Genomic DNA, 13,547 nt, shown 5'->3' with positions numbered 1-13,547 from the left:
TGAGAATGAGTTGCCCATCCTGGAGCAAACGGCGGATCGGTTTGTGAAGGTCTACCCGCCAGGCCAGGTAAGGGTTTCTTTAACCCCCGCCCCCTTCATGCTCAAACCTCTGCTGGAATTCCTCTAATTTTGTCATCTTCTGATGAGGAATCCACAGATGGTCCCTTCTTCGTGTGGAAGAAGAAGGCTGCTGGCGCGAAGGGCAAGTCGAAGGTTGCCTCCACTGCCGATCATGGAAATCGGTCCGACTCGGAGACCGAAAGCGAGGAGGCAGTGGGGAACCCTGGTGATGGTGGGACCACTGTTCCGGAGGTTGAGACAGCTGTCACCTCCGGGCAGCCCAGTACAACGACGGTGACCGGCGTGTAGAGGCCGGCCCCGTCAGGTTCGTCCCCGCCTGTCAGAACCTTCAAGCTCAAGAAAACTCGTAAGTATAAATTTCATTTACTTTAACTGCATATCTTTCCGCCATTATATTTAAATATCTTGTCTTCATGCAGGCGTGGATGCAACCGCATTCCAGAGTGGAGTGGGAAGGAGCAGCTCTGGACCCATGACGGTAGGTTTGGTCAACCTACCCGAGGCGATGACCCAGGCGGCTACGCCTGTTTGCAGTATTGGTTCAGTTGCTCATCCCGTTGAGGCAACTGTTCCAACTGTAACATCATCCCCGCCGGCTGTCAGTGCCATCTTCACGGAATCCTTCACTGAGCCGGCGGTGGTTTTTCTTGCGGGTTCTTCCGCAGCGACGGCCACGGTTGTGAGTTCACCTCCAGTGAGTTCACCTCCGTTGGTTTCTACCGTGGCGGCCTCCACCATGTCTCCTCCGGCGCCGGCGACTACGGCCGGTCCTTCAGGTATGTTCAGGGTTGGGGCTTCTAGCCAATCTTTGCCTCCTTCCCGTCTCCTTGACCTTTTGGATGGATATCCCTTAGGTTCAGGTGATGGGTTTGGTGGCTATCGGCCTGTTGTCGACCCTACAGGTGCGTGGGGTTATCTTGGCCTTATATCCCTTTTATCATTTTTTTTAACTGTTTTTTGTTTTTGCAGTTCGTGATTCCAACGAGGTGTACGCTCCTCGGTGGAGTATCCGCCGGGGAACGACCCTCTGGACTGCTGCGGATTGTGTCGAGTGGGCACGCCACGCCGCCCCAAGCGGTGCGCTGGGGGAAGCCATGTCTAGCTACCAGGAGGGTAGGCTGACGAATGAGCTTCGGATTCTCCTTGCCCGGATGCAGCCGCGCGTCGAGTTGCTTTGTCGTGAAAACGACAAGTTAAAGACGGCGCGTAGCCTGGAAGTGGCTCAGGCGCGGGCTATCCGGGAGGAGAATAAGAGGCTTGCCGCCATTGCTGCGGAAAAGGAGAAGGCCTTCAAGGCCCTCGAGGTTGAAGTTCAGGCCCGGCTCGAGGCCCGTTCCAAGGCTACCCAAGCTGTTAATGAACAGCTTCGGTTGGCTAAGGAAAATGCACGGAACGCAACTGAGAGGTTACCAAGGCTGAAGCTGTTGCTGAGCCTCTACGCACTGAAGTTGAAGAACTTAAATCCAAATTAGAGAAGCTCCAGCAGGCTCATGATGCCTTGGCCATGGAAGACGCCAAGAAGCTCCAAGAGATCTTGGACCAGAGGGGCATGCTTGACCACACTGAGCGTAAGCTGAAGGGCTTTGAAGAGGCTGCAGCTAAAGATGTGTTGCTTGCCAACCTTACTAAAAACGAAGCCGAACGCGCCCGTGATGAAGCTCAAGCTTCCCTCCAGGAGGCTCTGGTCACCAAGGAATGGCTTCTTCGAGAAGCGTTGTCGCAGGTATGCGCAGCTTCATAATTTCTTTACGCTTTTCCTTACACTTTAGAAGAGTTTTTGATATATTTCTGTTTTGTAGGTTGTGCATCGGGTTCTCACGAACACATCTTATGACGATGCCATGAGCGCAGCCCTCAACGCTTCTCATGAGGATGGGGAAAAGGCTGGCTTCCTGCTTGGTCTAGGGTTTGTTGAGAAGGGCATCCCGCCTTCCAACTTCCCTCTATATGACGTGGATACTGAAGCTGCTTATGGCCAAGCAGTGAACCAGTATGCTGCCTTCCCGCATCCGGTGGTGGAGAAGGTGAACGAGATTGCTGCTGCTGATGATGGGCTAGCTATTCTCAAGGCTTTCCTTGAACCGCCACACTCAACTGATGGTGCGGGTTCAAGTGGGAGTGGTCCTGAAGCTTGATCCTTTAGATCCCTTTCCACCGTTGGAATAGATTTTTATTTTTGTATAGATTTATATTCTTGTATGCGGGTATGTGCCCAGCCATTCTTGTAATACTTGAATTTTTATGGAATATAAATCTTTTGTTAATGCCTTGCCTTGTAAACCTTATATGTTTTGTTTCACGCATATTTTGGTTTAACTTAGCAATTTCTTGAGTAGTGTGGATAAGTTAACCTTTCAACGTGGCAGATAATAGGTTAAAGTTTTGCTTCCTCTTTCGTGATTGTGCGGGTAAGACCGTCACTTTCACTTAGTAGGATGGCTAAACTTTGCCTATATCTGACCTGCGTGAAGGTTTTCCTCATCTTTTCCTTAGAAATTTTCTAAGTGTTTTGAAGAAGTTTAACCTTTCGATGCGTGGTTGTCAATAGGTTAATGTTCAGTTTCCTTCTATCATGATTGTGCGGGTAGGACCGTCACTTTCATTTAGTGGGATGACCAAACTTCACCTATAACTGACCTGCATGAAGGTTTTCCTCACCTTTTCCTTAGAAATTTTTACCGTTTTTACGCTTGTGGGTTTTGCCGCCTTTCACACGCAACGACTTACTTCTTTTCACACTTATTTATGCGGTGAATACTGGCATATCAGTGTGGAAAGGTCATAAGTATAAAGGTAAGGTTATCAACACAATGTGATAAAGGAGAATCATTTCCATTAGAAGTGGCTCTAGGCCTTTTCTTTACAAGTTTGGAATTGATCTACATGTAACATTTGCGCAATTGAGCTCCATTCCATGTTCATGGGATGGGGGTGCCATCGAGCCTTTTGAGCCGGTATGCGCCCTTTCCCAAAACTTCTTTGATAATGTATGGCCCTTCCCAGACCGGGGCCAGCTTTCCTGGGCGTTCTTGGTTCGAAACCTCGTTGTTACGCAGTATGTAGTCTCCGACATTAAAGTTGCAGAGTTTTACCCGCGTGTTGTAGTACTTTTGCATTTGTCGCTTGTAGTTCTCTTCACGCGCTGCGGCTAAGTCTCTGCGTTCTTCGGTTAGCATAAGGTCTAACCGTCTTTCTGCATCATTGTCTTCTGGCTGAATCGAGACCCTTGGGGACGGTAAACCAATTTCGACCGGGACCATGGCTTCGGTGCCATAAGTGAGGCTGAACGGGGTTTCTCCCGTACTGGCCTTTTTCAGCGTTCTGTTTGCCCAAAGGACGTGTGGAACTTCGTCCACCCAGCCGGATCTGTGTTCCAAGAATCTTTTCTTTATGCCGTCGACGATGCTCTTATTTGCTCTTTCCACCTCACCATTACCCTGCGGGTGCGCCACTGAGTTAAAGGTGTGGGTGATTTGAAGTTCTTCCAGCCACTTCTGTAGCTTCTTGTCAGCAAAGTTGGTGCCGTTATCGCTCACCAAGTTCTGTGGAAGTCCAAAACGACAAATAATGAATTCCCAAATAAACTTTTTGATATGTTTGGCGGTTGTTTGGGCTAAGGGTTTTGCTTCTATCCACTTGGTGAAGTAATCGATAGCTACCACTAGAAACTGAACGTTCCCTGCTGCTGTGGGAAATGGGCCTGTCACGTCGATGGCCCACTTCTGAAATGGCCATGAAGAAGTGACTGGGACAAGTTCATTCTTCGGGCGATGCGTGTTGGGTGCGTAGAGCTGGCAAGACCTACACTTTCTGATGTATGCCAGCGCATCCGTATGCATCCCCGGCCAAAAGTATCCCGCGTTGTTTAGCTTGGCTACAACAGCGCGTGGACCTGCGTGTATTCCACAGATGCCCTCGTGCACTTCCCTTAGGAGGTAGCCAGCATCTTGGTTGTCCACGCATCTTAGGAGTGGGCCAAGAAAGTTACGTCTGTAAAGGATGTCATTGATGAGTTGATAGTTCAGTGCTTTACAGCGTATTTTTCTTGCCTGTGTTTTTGACTCTGGTAGTATACCCGCCGCAAGGTAATTTATTATTGGTGTCATCCACGTTTATGTGCCGGTTTGGATGACACAGATTTCCTTGTGCGGTACTGATGGTGCTCCAAGGAGTTCAATGCGGATGTCCTTTCCCAAGTGGGTGAAGGCTAATGATGCAAGCTTGCTTAACGCATCCGCAGATTTGTTTTCGCTACGCTTGACGTGTATGACCTTAAAATCGTTAAAATCGCGCATAAGGGTTTTTGCTTGTGCGAGGTACAGAGCCATTGTGTCGTTCACGGCCGTGTACGTCCCGTTTATTTGGTTGGCTACTAACATGGAATCCACGTGGGCTTCCAAGTTCTTCACTCCCATCTTACGCGGAATTCTCAGTCCGGCCAAGAATGCTTCATACTCCGCTTCGTTATTCGTACTTGGAAAATCCAGTCGAATAGCGTAAGTGTATTCTTGACCTGCTGGGTTGGTTAGTTTCAACCCTGCGCATGAACCCTCGTTGCTGGCTGCTCCATCAGTGTAGAGTCGCTAGACATCATCGATGTCCTGTGCTGGAGAGGGTTGAGCCTCTTCCTGGCACTCTTTTTCCCGCGATGCGGGGACTTCCGCAATAAAGTCGGCCAAAACCTGGCCTTTTATGGCTGGTCTTGGCTTGTACTTTATCGCGTATTCCCCCAACTCAATTGCCCATTTGGCTAGGCGTCCTGACAATTCGGGTTTGCCTAGAACGTTTGCAAGTTTGAAGTTGGTGAGAATGGTGATTGGGTGACCTTAGAAATATCGTCTTAGCCTGCGTGAAGCCTGTACAAGTGCTAAGACTAATTTTTCCAGGGTAGAGTACCGGGTTTCTACGTCTGTTAGGACACGGCTAAGATAGTAGATTGGCATCTGGATGCCTTTTCGCTCTACTAGCAGGACTGCCCCGGTTGCTCTATCTGTGGCGGAAATGTATAGGATTAATTCATCCCCCGCTTCTGGTGCTGTGAGCGTTGGGAGTTCGATCAAGCGCGACCGAATTTCCTGAAAAGCTGCTTCCGCTTCTGGTGTCCAGCGGAAGTGCATTTTCTTTAAACAGTTTCTCAATGTTGACACGAATGGGAACGACCTATCCGCATGGTTTGCCAAAAAGCGGTTAGGTGCGACTAGTCGTCCATTCAGTGTCTGAGCTTGCTTGATGGTAGTAGGTGATTCCATTTTGATAATGGCTTCGACCTTTTCAGGGTTCGCTCTGAAGCCATCTTTAGTAACAATGACTCCTAAGAACTTCCCTTCTTCCATCCCAAAGGAACACTTGCTCGGTCTGAGCGTGTTGAAAGTTTCTTCGATGTCTTTCAACATCGCTTCTGGCTCAGGGCTTTTGATGACCAAGTTATCCATGTAGACTTCCAAGTTCCTCCCAATTTGGGCATGAAACTCTTTGTCCATCAGGCGTTGGTATGTGGACCCGGCATTCTTAAGTCCGAATGGCATCATTTGATAACAAAATGTGCCATCGGGCGTCCGAAATGCGGTTTTATCCTGATCGTCAACGGCCATGTGGATTTGATGGACCCCTTATACGCATCAAGGAAGCATTTAAGGCGAAACAGTGCTAACGAATCTACCTTAAGGTCAATTTCGGGTAACGAGTAACAATCTTTGGGGCATGCTTTGTTTAAGTCTTTGAAATCTATGCACATGCGCAATTGTTTGTTAGATTTCGGTACCATGACGGGATTTGCAACCCATGTTTGATATCTGCTAACGCGTACGATGCCCGCGTCAAGGAGTTCCTTGACTTGGGTTCTGCACGCGTTAGCTTGTTCCACCCCCATTACTCTGCGCTTTTGTATGACTGGCGTAAAAGCCGGGTCACACTTGAGCTTATGCTCTGCCTTACTTCGAGGTACACCAGTCATGTCAGCTGGTGTCCACGCGAAGATGTCAGCGTTTTTCTGTAGTAAGCGTTTGAGTAAGGTGCGCGTTGGATTAGTGACTGTTGGGTCAATGGTAACAGCCTGGTCAGGGTATTTGCCATTGAAGGCCTATTCTTCTGGTTCGGTGATGGTTGGTTTAGCCATCTTTGGTTTGGGTTCAGATGAGACAGATGCGATGCATACCTGGGGAATACCGGTGATCATCGCTACACCCTCAGCTGTTGGCCATCCCATCATGCCGTGGACTGAAGATACCACGGCATTGAATCTTGCCATCCCGTCTCTCCCGAAGAGAATGTCGTATGTGTGGTGTGGTTTCCTCATTACGACAAAGTCCACGTCTTCTGTGCGGGAGTGTTTCCCGTCCGTGAGAATGACGGGGAAAGATAGGATACCCAGGGGGGTGTTTGTGCTGCCGTCGAACCCTTCCATCGAGGCGTAGACCGTTTCCAGGCGTTCCTTGTCTTCGTCGTCTAGCTTGTCGAAGAACTGCCTGTACATAACCGTTGACGAGGCGCCGTTGTCAGCAAGAGTGCGGGAAGTGATGTAGTGCCCCAGCTGGCTTTTGATGACGATAGGGCCTTCTTTGCTGGGTCCTCCTGGCACTCGCGGGAAGCGCACCTCAGCTTCCTTCCACGCGTATGGTTCTGTCGTTCGTCTTTTTCTTCCTCTGACGTTACTATGAACCATGTGGATGCTGATGTCAACGGGCTTTCGTCCGTTGCCTTTGTATCGGTTATCATTCCTCCCTCCGTTCTTGATTGATGCCACAAGGTGTGTAAGTTTTCCATCATTGACGAATGTTTCAACAATATCCTTCAAGGATGTACACTCCTCAGTGGTGTGACCCTTTGTCCCGTGGAAGTCACAAGATTTGCTCTGATCCGCGTTATGTCGCTGGCGGATCATTGGAGCTTTTGGCCATGGGAGTTTTTCAGTGGCAAATATCTCCGTGACGCTTTTGGTGAGTGGCGTCCACCGGGGTTTTCGGCTTGATGGGTGCGTGTTATCCCTTCCGCCTACTAGAGGGCGAGAGCTGGATGAGGTATCAAAGTTTACCTTTGACTGCCAAATACCTAGCTTCCTCTTTTTGTTTTGCCGGGTGGTCCGGACGTTGTTTTCTCTAGTCCTCTGCGTGTAGAGGTTTGTACTCTGGGGAAGATCCCTACCCAGTTGCTTCTCCGTTTCGGCAAAGCGCTTGGCCGCCGTCATGATGACATCCCATGTGGATGGCATGCCGTCTTTACCCGTCAACGTGCGGATAAGCTCTGGGTATTCGGCGCCCTGGATGAAAGCGGCGCGAACAAGATCTTCGCTTATGGTGCCCAGACTCAGCTTTTTCTAGTTAAAGCGAGTGATGAAGTCGAGTAAAGATTCATCATCCTCTCTAATGCAGTTGAGGATCGTCCACTGCTCTTCAGTATATTTCCTCTGTTGACTGAAGTGCTGGCTGAACTTGTGTTGGAAATCCGCCCAATCATAGATGTGGTGGACCGGTAGACGATCAAACCACGCCCTGGCCGCTCTAACCAGCGTCATCTGGAACATATAACACCACGTGGGTTCCGTCCAGTTGCTGACGGTTGCCCCCGCTATGAATCTGTTCAAGTGATCGTCTAGGTCGGATATACCATCATAAGTGCCGATGTTGGACATCTGTTTGGCACTCTTCGGAGCAATTGCTTCCGCGATGTCCCTTGCAAACTTGGATGTTCCCGCATTTGCAACAGTTGGTCTAAAGGTTTTGGAGAAGTCACGTGGGTTTCCCCCCGCGTTCCTTGGTTTGAAGGTTTCTCCAAAATTCCTTCTTGGTTGGAAGTCCGTTTCCTTGCGCTTCCCTTTCGCCCTATGACGAGGGTTTGCGTCACTGTCGGACTCCTCCCAATCATCGTCCAAGTACTCGCACTCATTGCTCATGTTGAGCTGTTGTCGAGTGCTTCCGAATTCGTCAGCCTGTTGGAGTGAACCTAAGCGTTCATCCAACTCAGCTTGGAATTTCTTCTGACGTGCTTCCGCCCACGCTTTAACTTGATCAAGTGTTTGGCGGGGGAGCCTCGTCTGTTGTCTCTCCAACTGGGTATCGGTGAATCCCAGTGAAGGATTGTTTACTGCACTTGCCCCGGCTTGGGTAACCGGGGTAGTGTTCGTAAAAATTGTGTACTCGCCGGTGTTCCCCCCAGTAGCTGGGGTTGTGGTTACCGGAGTTTCTTGGTCACTCGTTGGCCTTGGCATCGGAGTAACCTTAACCATCTTTCCAGAGGTTTTGAAAAAACTGAAAAAGAATTAGTTCTAGCTTTTATGCACGGATGGCGCCAATGAAGAAACACTATGCGACCCCGGCAGATTACGGATAATCTTAGGGTCAAGTAGATGTTTCCCACGAGGGTTATGTCCGACAAAGATGGTTATTCTTCTGATGACCTGCAAAACAGACACCGTGAGCTCGTCACTGAGAAAGGGGGGGTACCTCCTTGTGACCACTCTCCGGCGTGAGAATCAGACTAGATTGCTCTGAATATAAGTGTATATTAAGAGAAATCGCTAGATAAGATAGTATCAGATGATATATGAGAGTATATGATGATGATACCGTTCCAAGGTGTTGGAGTATTTATAGCCGAAGGTAGGTTTCCAAGCAGGTACAGCCAGCTGTATAATATTCCTTTTCCACCAACTGTGGGCTACGTACGTGCCATGCTGGTTGGTGGGTAGGCAGCGGCTGATAGTGACATGGCCGGCTGTGTACTATTCCTTTTCCACCAACTACAGGCTATGTACGTGCCACGATGAGGGTTGGTGGTTAGGCAGCGGCTGATAGTGACATTTTGTACTAGAGCATGCTCCTCCTCGTACTGTTGTCGGTGAGCTGTCACCCTGTGATTGGTTCATAGGCTGCTTTGGTCAGATCTTGTCTATTTTGTCCATACCTTGGCAGGTATAGTACAAAAGATCTTCCAGAAGCGTACGGACTGGCTCATTTGGGCGGGGGTATTCCCGCCTTGCTCATTCCTTTTTCAGGTGACATTACTGAATTATTGAGAGTTAGTGCCTTGTGCGTGTAGCCTTACTATTAGTGCGGGTAGCCTTCCCTGATGGCTTGTATCCGCAGCTGCAGGAACAGGCGGGGTACTTCACCATTGGGAGGCTTTTCCTGCGGGAACAGCTAGCGTACTGCGCGTAAGGTCTTCATCTCTCTGAGCATGGTGGGTCCTGCGGATCCAGTTGGTCTTTGCGCAAACGTCTCTTTTCAAGGTGAGTCTTGCGGGTCCAACTGGGCTCTGCTGGACCTACCTCTTCAATAATAAAGCAATGATTTTAGGCTTCAGTTTTTTTTTTCCTTCAAATTCTACTAAGTAAAAAATTATATGTATGTAATTTTGATTTTGAGATTGTTACAGATACATTTTGTGGTCTATAATACACATAAATGACATATGATTCACATGCTGAAATTATTTATTTATTGAGACGGTCGTGAATATATTACATGCTTTTATATCCTTTCAATCATATACTTAAACCAAAGTACAAAGCACTTTTACCTCTTTTTATTAACATGACGTGCGACCGTATGAGAATGGCAAAATATTGCGGCAAAAAGAGAGAAGGTATATTATATTATTTTAATGTCATTGAGCTATTGCGGAAATAGCCCACGTGTTAGAGGTGTAAGCTTTTTAGATGAAAGAGTTTAGATTCAATTATATATAGGTAACTTTGATGTAATTTATGTGTGAGTAGAAATAGATGTAATACACTAGTATTTACCATTATAAAAAATAATAGTTCTAATATATATATTAAGAGTATAAGTATAAGACATGCACTTGGACATGAGAAACTCTCATCGGGCTTCATTTATTTCTTATGGGGCCTTTTTGTACCAAACGTTTTGACATTTTTCTTTTAATATTTGACCTTTGATTGTGTGAAAGCTCAAATTTACTTGAATTTTCAAAAATCGATTAATGTTATGACAAGCAGAAAATTCGCACTTTAGTCCGTAGGAAATATTTTCGGCGGTCAATACATATTATAAATTATACGGGTGATGTTATTTATACTTTTAAAAATGATTTTTACTCTATTTACTTTTCCTTTTAGTTCGTGAGTACTCTGTAGCATTTTTTATAAGTTACTTGCTTAGAAATATTTATTAAAAAAGGGCCCAAAAGCCATTGATGTAAAAATAAATGAATGGTATACGCTTCTATGGGCGTCCCCTTCCGACCGGTCTCACGACTAACATGGTAGGGGACCGGTCTCACGACTAACATGAACAAGGAAAAACACAAGTCCCATAGTAAATCAGGTGGAATGCCAGAGTTTGATCACCAGATCTTCAAAATAAATTCTCATCTTCTTACCACTTAGGCACTTTGTGAGAACATACTTGAAATTAAATTGTAGAACTTCTATGGCGCCACACGATTACATGACACTTGGTGTTAGTAACAATGTACACACAAGAGACGTGTGATGACTTTAATCTAAATATTTTTCCACGTAGTTTCTTTAACATATTTTTCTATGTATGCTGATGAGACAATAAAATTTGGTCACATGTCAATGCATCAAGACCACGTAGGGGTGCATCTACATAATGGGGTCGACCTCATTAATTTGGTGGTCATAACTTGGATCAATATCTTCTTTCAAATCATAACGATAACTATAAATCAACTGAAAATAGACACGTTGAGGTTGACCTCATTGGCTACATTAAGTGCCAAAACTTGTGTCACATCTAAATTAATCTATGTATTTTCTTAACATGATGAATAATAGTGTTTGTGAATCTCTCTCTTGCACACAAGGCTTCATGGACTTTGTCCAACAAGATCTTTGTGTTATGTTTGACAATTGATGGTTAAAAATGTTATTTTATTGTTGTATTTGATGTATATATACTTGTATTTGTGGCCATAACAAACTCCTAAAAATATTGTGTTTTATATTTTTCTTGTGGACCATTGTTTCGGTTGATGACTCAATATACTTGAGCTTCATTTTGCACCAAACGATTTTAGTTGTTGCCTTTGATAATTGACCTTGGATGAAATTGAACTTAAAATTTTCAATTTTGAAGAATCCAATAAATAATGTGAAAACAAGACAATTATGACACTAAGTTCATAACGATTGCGTCCCATTCAATGGATCCAATACGTCTTTATACCAACTTTCTTTAGGGTTGTATCAAGAAGTTAGTTAAATAGTTAGAGCATTCACATTTCATCCCATGTTTCTAATTTTATTCTTAAATATAAGGAAAAATGACTAAAAAAACATAGAAAACCCTACATCCCACCCTCATCCCCGTCTCTATCCCCCATATTTTTATGGGAAAACAAACTAATTCCTCAAATTTTTAATATATTTTGTTAGTGGGATGCGAAATTATTATTGAGAAAAAAAAAGTATTATCTAATTGATTAGAGATAAATATGATGAATGTGAAAAAAATGATATATAAATAGGTATTACGGATGGGATGTAGGGTTTTTATATTTTAATGAGAAATAAATTTTAAAAGTATGATTTTTAGTTTAAGTATATGACAAGAGATGATGAAAAAGATGTGAATTCTCTTAAGAGTTTTATAGAATGTGATTAACAAATTTAGAAAAGTGTATTTTTTAAGTTAAATTATAAAGCTAAAGATGGAGAATGAGATGTGAATGCTCCTATAGCTATAATTAATATAGAAGTACTACTAATTAAATAAAACAATCAATACACCTTCTCACTAGTTTAATGAAAAGTTTCTTAAGATATTTTTGACATATTAAAATTCATAAACATCTAAAAATGCGAAAAAAAGGCACCAAACTAGATTTTTAGTTAATATCAACGACACTACATTTGTATGAATGCATGGTGGACTTGTGAAAATATCCAAAATAATGGCATGTTACCCCTTAAATTCGTCAAAATAAAGATATAAATTTTGGTGTAAATTAGTTTAATGTCTCTTTATCAATTTTTAAAAAATAACATGTCATTATTTAAAATATTTTTTTTTGCAAATACATGCTTTTAGACTAACCTAGCAACTTTAATATAACAAAACTTGGTAGAGTGACTTTTTTATAAACATGTTTCACAAGATAAATTCTCATTAAAAACCAATATATATATGTTTGACATATTTAGAGACTTTAAATTTCAAAGTTATGATGGGAATGTTCTTATATAAAGAATGAGAAACTATATTGGTTTTGATAACAAAAGATAGAAACAGGATCAAATACATTTTATTCTTAACATAAAAATCGTGGGAACCAATTTGTTGTTATCATTAGGTTTATTTTTATAGGTGTTTGCTGTTATTTTTTGTTCGTATTTGCTAACTTTCGATTATGGGACGTTGTAAGTACTTGCTGATTTATATTTTGTTGTTAATATTAATTTTATTTTCTTTTGTTGTTATAAGTATTTGCTGGTATTTGTTGTTATTACCTTGTTCTTAATTTTGATTATTTTGTTGTAATTTTTAGGTTTTTTTCTTTGTTATTATAAATAATTGTTTATGTAGATTGATATTCTTTCTTACGTTCTCATTTTTTTTTATAAATTAGTATTACTTTCTACGTTCTCATGTTAAGATTAAAATGTACATGAACATTCTTCATAAAAAATAACTTAAACTTCAAATAAGATTAATCAAAAAGTATATAGGTTTTTTTTTAATTTTAAGTTACACTTTTTTTCTCTAAAAATCCACTTTAATTAGCGTTTTTAAGAAGTTGTGTAGGCTTTTTTTTTTTTTAAATAACATTATAAAGAAAAGAAAAGGCTTGAAGCTCAGACGAACAAATTCAACGTGATTTTATATTAAAGAAAGTTCTAGTTTCAAAATATGTATAATAATCTATAATAATAATATTAATATTGATAATAATAATATCAACCCTGTAAGATGATTAATCAAAATTTATCAAATTTTAAAAGATAAAATAATACATGGACTCTCAAATATAATATACTACTAGGAACCCTAACAACATGTTTTAGTTTCATGCATTCTAATCCAACATACTAACATGTTTTGGTTTCACGTCTCTCTTATCCGACATACTAATAAACATGTTTTAGTCTCACGTTTCTCTAACAGAACCCTTTAGTATATTGTTTTAGATTAAATTTAATACTTTAAAAGAATATTATACAAGTTAATATCAATAATTCCAGAGCTATTTTTATCATACCATAACGTACCATTTATACAAGAAGATTTTATATTACATTAATATATTCAATTGTTATTCAGGTAAACGAGTTTGGGTTATAGACGGGTAACATTTAATAGTTAATACTATACCCGTCTCAAACTTGTAAAAACTTTCACAGCTAATGTCTAATCGCATGCGCTGTCTCATGCTGAAATACTCATCCATAAATGTTTTGGGTTTAAGTTTTTCTACCGTATCTAACAAGGATTTTTTTTTTACTTCATAAAGAAGAAAAATAAGAGAGAGATATTATAATTTAA

This window comes from Bidens hawaiensis, unplaced genomic scaffold (assembly GCF_021521415.1).
Source record: "Bidens hawaiensis isolate Kalapana, Puna unplaced genomic scaffold, B.hawaiensis_p1.1 tig00012472_1, whole genome shotgun sequence".
Lineage (NCBI taxonomy): Eukaryota > Viridiplantae > Streptophyta > Magnoliopsida > Asterales > Asteraceae > Bidens > Bidens hawaiensis.
The sequence above is the reverse complement of the archived record's forward strand: the minus strand, read 5'-3'. Positions refer to the sequence as shown.